This window comes from Hemicordylus capensis, chromosome 1 (assembly GCF_027244095.1).
Source record: "Hemicordylus capensis ecotype Gifberg chromosome 1, rHemCap1.1.pri, whole genome shotgun sequence".
Taxonomy (NCBI): domain Eukaryota; kingdom Metazoa; phylum Chordata; class Lepidosauria; order Squamata; family Cordylidae; genus Hemicordylus; species Hemicordylus capensis.
In genome coordinates, this window is record NC_069657.1 from 290,819,073 (window position 1) to 290,825,405 (window position 6,333).

The following is a 6,333-nucleotide window of genomic DNA, read 5'->3' on the forward strand; positions in this document are numbered from 1 at the left end:
ACTGTTTTGAGGTCATCTATCTCAAGAAATGGACTCAGCTGGCATATCAGCCAAAGCTGATAGAAGGCACCTCTGGCCACTGCCTCAACCTGGGACACCAGGGAGAGACTTGGATCCAGAAGCACCCCCAGACTGCATACCTGTTCCTTCTGGGGAGGTGTGACCCCATCCAGAACAGGCAGATCAAAATCATCTCCCGGGTTTCGACCCCACACAATGAGTACCTCCGTCTTATCTGGATTCAGTCTCAGTTTGTTATCCCTCATCCAGCCCATTACCAGCTCCAGGCAGGCATTTAGGGAGGTTATGCCCTCTCCCAATGAGGCTGACATGGAGAAATAGATTTGGGTGTCATCAGCATACTGATAGGACCCTGCACCAAACCTCCTAATGATCTCTCCCAGTGGTTTCATGTAGATGTTAAACAACATCGGAGACAATATGGAGCCCTGAGGGACACCATACAAAAGTTCAGATTTTGAAGAACAACAGTCCCCTAGGGACACCATCTGGAACCTGCCTGAGAGGTAGGAGTGGAACCACTGCAGAGCAGTGCCTCTCACTCCCAACCCCGTCAGACGCTCCAGAAGGATACTGTGGTCGATAATATTGAAATCCGCCGAGAGGTCCAAAAGGACCAACAGAGTCACACTCCCTCTGTCAATTCCCAATTGGAGATCATCCAGAAGGCTGACCTAGGCAGTCTCCACCCCATAGCCAGCCCGGAAGCCAGTTTGAAATGGGTCTAGATAATCAGTTTCATCCAAGACTGTCTGGAGCTGGGAGGCCACCACCCTCTCAATTACCTTGCCCAGCCATGGAAGATTGTAGACAGTCCTGTAGTTACTCAGCTCTGAGGGATCCAAGGCAGGCTTCTTCAAAAGCGGTCCAATAATTGCCTCCTTAAGACTAGGAGGCATCCTACCTTCCCTCAGAGATGAATTTATAATCTCTACCCGGCCTTCTACAACAACTGCCCTGCCAGATACTATAAGCCATGTCAGTCCAGTGTCAAGAGGACAGGTGGTGGGTCACACCGTTCCAATCAGCTTGTCCACATCCTCAGAAAGTCACAAACTGGAACTGATCCAACCTAACCACATAAGAGGAGTCGCTGGACACCTCCACATCAGACACTGAAGTAATTGTGGAGACGGAATTTCCTTCATAATGAATCCCTATGAGGATTCATTATTATTTATTATTTATTAATTCAATTTTTCATTTATTTAATTATATATCAAAGAATCTAAACATCTCAAAAATTCCTAAAATATAAACTGAGTACTCAGTGGCTTGCGGGAGTGGGGTAGTTGGCACATGGGATGCCACTAATTCTGCACCCCCACACACAAAGTAGTGGGGTCAAGATGAACAGAAGAAATTAAGGTGTGCAATTAAGACACCAAAGAATCTAAACTCTTCAAAAAATCCTAAAAACTAAATGGATTATCTCAGTGTGTGTGTCGGGGTGTAGTTGACACATGGCAGTTGAGAGTTGTCACTATCCAATGACAGTCAAAATGAACAGAAGAAATGAAGGCGTATAATGAATCTTCATAGGGATTCATTATGCGGAAAAGTTACAATACACCAAAGAATCCAAACAAAATAGTGACCACACTTTTTGCTCCATAACTCCACTTCTACAAGGGCTAGAGCTTAGCTTAAATAAATAAATAAATAAAAGCTGGGGGTCCATGTTAGGATTAGGATAGGGCTACTTTGAATCCCCATTATTTCCTATGGTGGAAATATACAAAATCAGTAAAAACTAAAAGAAAATCATTAAAAATCAACAAAGTGCCCCACTGCCATGAAATTTGGGTTGTAGGTGGCACCCATGGGGCCCTACACACCACCCAAATTTGGTGCCCCTAGTACCTTTATAAGTGTTCTGAATCGATCAAAAACTGGATCAAATAGAATCAAATCCAAATAAAATCTGGGGTCATTCAGGGGACAGATTAGGACCAAAACACATAAGAGATTATTTGATTTAGGCACAAATCGAATTTAAAAAAATCAATTCGTACACATCCCTAATCCAGATTAACACAGTGCTGGTACTACTAATACTATGCTTAGTGGGGAGGTGCATTTTCATCAAACTCCCCTTCACTCTTATGCCCACTGTGCCTGCCTAAAATATGTCCATGAGAGTTGTGCAGCCCTCAAAGAAATATTTCAGGCAGGTATTGTGGGCTTCAGAGGGAAGGGGAGACAAAGTGACCCTCCCACCTAGAACTGGTACAGCATTGGAAGCACCAGCGTGGTGTAGAGGTTAGAGTGCTGGACTAGGACTGGGGAGACCTGAGTTCAAATCCCCATTCAGCCATGATACTAGCTGGGTGACTCTGGGCCAGTCACTTCTCTCTCAGCCTAACCTACTTCACAGGGTTGTTGTGAGGAAAAACTTAAGTATGTAGTACACCGTTCTGGGCTCCTTGTAGGAAGAGCAGGATATAATGCAAAATATTATTATTATTATTATTATTATTATTATTATTATTATTATTATTATTATTTTACTTTACTGGGAACAGCCTATATTCTGCAACGATATCTATAATAACAGCAACAACATTGATAATAAAATTCAGCCATCCCAGATCCTTGGGAAGGACTCGATGTCTGGATAAAACAAACCAGTCAATAACACCTGTCTGACTGTGTAAATAAATATTATAATAATAATAATAAGCCTGCATTAGTCCTCATGTCTGTTCTTATTGTTGTTTTTGTTGTTTTCAATTTATTTATTATTAATAATTTACTTTGGGTCTGTTTTGCAAGAAAGTATTCTCCAATGAATTGATATTCTTAGCAGCATTATATGCAACCACCTATGGTCACAGAATTCCACTGCTGATTTGCAGTTATTCATAAATTAAGGGTCCTAATTGCACAGTCATATTTCTTTATCAGTAAGTGTGTCTGCATGCAGTCAGGCTTGTAAGGAAGATCTTAACTTTATTAAGCCATAAAAATATCTTTATTAAGCTGTTCTGTGTTACGTGGATAGACAAGCTCTTGTATTTTGGCACTAAAAGTCATGTTACCTTTTCTCTCTTCTTGCTGGTAAAACTTCAAGTTAATTCCCTTCCGGAACATAAATTTAATTGTTCCACTCACTGTATTTCATCTTTCTGATTGTATCAACTAACTAACTACTATAACTTTCAAACCTCTGGGATCCAAGAGTCATAGTTAATTAGCCAGTGGCCTAGTAAGACAACTGAATGCACTTAAGGCTCAAGATAGAATATACTGACTGAAGTTGGGTCTTAAGAAGTAATTTTGATCTCCCTTTCCAAATAGGACACATTTATGCTGTTCCTGGAATACAGGATGTATGCTATAAAAGCAAGTCAATTGTGTGCATAAAATATTCTTATTTCAAATCAACTGAAACTAAAATGGTCATCAGGAAGGAACTCTGAGGGCAGCATTATATATTATAACAAAAGGAGGCTTCATTTAAAATGGCAGCCCCATGTAAAGTAAATTACAATGAAGTGTGACCTGATATCATTTCGCTCTCTCCGCAGACAAGTAGCCGTTGAATCGGCCACCCACATGACTACTGGCTCTGTCACGGAGCCGACAGGGGTGATGAGGATCGGGGGCCGCATGGCCCCCGGAAGTTCCAGGATGTCCCACACAAGCGCGCAGGACATCCTGGAGAGACCTCCGAACCTGGGAGGCGCGCTGTGGCGGCACACAATCAGAAAACCTGGGTTAGCGGACTGCTCGGTCTGCTAACCTGGGCTAAGGGGAGGGCTACTTTGGCAGGCTAGCCGCCAGAGAACCACCGGGCTTACCCGCAGGTTCTCATGATGGGGGGAAACCAGGCTGGGCTTCTTTAGCCCAGTTTTCCCCCATGGTGAGAATAGCCTCACTGTGATCCCAGGTTTGTGGAGGTCTTGGCCTTAGTGGCAGCAGAGGGGCAGTCACTGGACACAACAGTGAGGTCATTGCTTTATAGGCAGAAGAAGATGGCCATTGCCAGCACAACTGCTGAAAAATTTGGAGCCACTACCACTAAGGTTAGTTCTCACAGGATTTGTGAGAAGCTTACCTTGGTGGTAGCGATTTGGAGTGTTTCTTGGTGGCCACACATCCTATTTGGCTTCCGGGCATAGCCATGGGCAGCTTGATGGTTGTGGACCTGTGGTCAGTGCCCTCGTTGCCTGATTCTTGATGTCAGCTCTGAAAGTGTTGATGTCGGAACATGGGGGATTTTACGGCACGTTGCAGAATCTGACATAGGTTTTTCATTATTAGCAGCAGCCTTCGTAACATATTCATAACACCCTTCATAACATATCATCCTGTTTAAACATTAATCCTTCCTAGGCTGGAATACAGTACATGAGGTTCCCCAGCCCCTCAACTTGGACGGTTTCATTTTTTGTTTTCATGCATGCAGTGCTGCAGCTCGTCATCAGGTGTCACTATACAGCCTATTTTCACTGGGCTGTAGTTACAAAGCCTAGTGCAAAGCTGAAAAGAAAAGGGCATTAGCTGAGTTCACACAGAATCAAGAAACTTGAAAACAGGCCATTCAATATGAGAAAGTGCGATGCCGTGGATAGAATGTCATATTAGGGCTGGAGAGACTCAGGTTCAAATCGCCGCACAGCTGTGAAGTTTATGGGGTGGCTATGGCCACTATCTCTCAGTCTAACCCACTCCAAGGAGTTGTTGGGAAGATTAAAAGTAGAGGGCTCTTCACACCTTACAGAAAGGGCTGGATAAAATTGTAACTAACAGTAATAATTTCCACTTTGCTTCAGTCTATGATGCTGATGCTGCTTTAATTCAAACATTGCTTTTGACCTCTGTAGTAGAAAAATTCAATGAAGGTTTTGCGTTCACCGGGGTGCTTGTGTGACAAGGGTACTTAACCTTTACATATTTTCTGTGATAAGATTTAATTGCCCTTTCATTTAATTTCAAAGGGAGACCATTTTATTTGCATGTTTATTGTTTTGCTTGATGGACAATTTTCTGGCATTTAAACTATCTGAATAACTTTTATCACTACAATTTATGATTTTCGATGAGGCAGATCAATGTTGGCTTGTTCATTCCTTGCTTGTAAAATCTTGTTTTAGTTGAATTACTGTGTTGTATGCGAATCATTCAAGGTCAGTGCCATGGGCCTTTTTTCAACATGGTTAGCAAAACTGGGAACAGACAAGGTTACTCTTGCTAAAGGTCCCTGCCATAAAGAACTGCAGAGCATCCCTTTTACCTGAAGTGATTATAAGAGATAGGGAAAGAAAGTGCCAGATAATTCTAGTGTGCTGCAATAAGGCCTTTGGCTTCTACACAATCCAGCAAACTAGAAGGAATAATTCCTGTCTTTACCTCCTGAATTCAGTAATATGGTGGGACTTCAAGACATTGGGAGGGGCTTGGGAAGGTAACCTGTTGTGCCTTCTTGGGTCTAGCATGAGCTACAGTAACATGTTAGATTGCAGAGTTCAGCCAACACCAGTATAGCCCCCATTGTGAGAGGCTGCTAGGCTAAAGACACTGGCCGACATGTTTTGCAGCAAAACGCAGCTGGCCACTGGCACCCGTGCTGCTGTGGGCTCCTAAGGAAGTGCCAGAGTTCTTGTGCAAGGGCAGAAATACTTAAAATAGTGTTCACACACTTTGGGAATACTACTTACTTGCATTTTGGGTGGCATACAGAGATGTTAACTAACTAACTAACTAACTAACTAACTAACTAACTAAATAACATTGAAATATAAACAAATAAATAATTTAAGAATCACTCTCAAAATGTGGGCACACTACTTTATGTATCTGAGCTCTCATGCAAGACCCTCAGCACTTCCGTAGGAGCCTGCAGCAGCATGGGAGGCTCAGAACCACCTGCATTTTGGCCACTGTATATTGCTGGGATCAGACGCTCTCTATTAATAATCACTGTACTGGTTTTATTCTTTTATAAAACCAATACAATGTAACCTATAATTTGTTACAGGTTACATTTTCTTGGTTTTTATAAAAGAATGGGACCAAAACTCTTCCCCTTCTCCATCCCCCATAGCAACCACGATACCCTAGCTCTTCCTAATGTTCCCATCCCACCCATAAGCCATTTGCAAATGTTATCCAGTTTAAACCCACTACTTCATACTGAATAAAATGTGGATATAGTCACTATGGAAATGAAGCCTACTCTCGTGTCTCTCTCAGCCTATGGCTCCCGGGTGTGGGGAGAGCTGCTGAACAGCTCTAACTGAGCTGGATATCTGCATGCTGATTACATGAGCATAATTCAGTCCCTATTATCTTTTGGCATACTGCCAC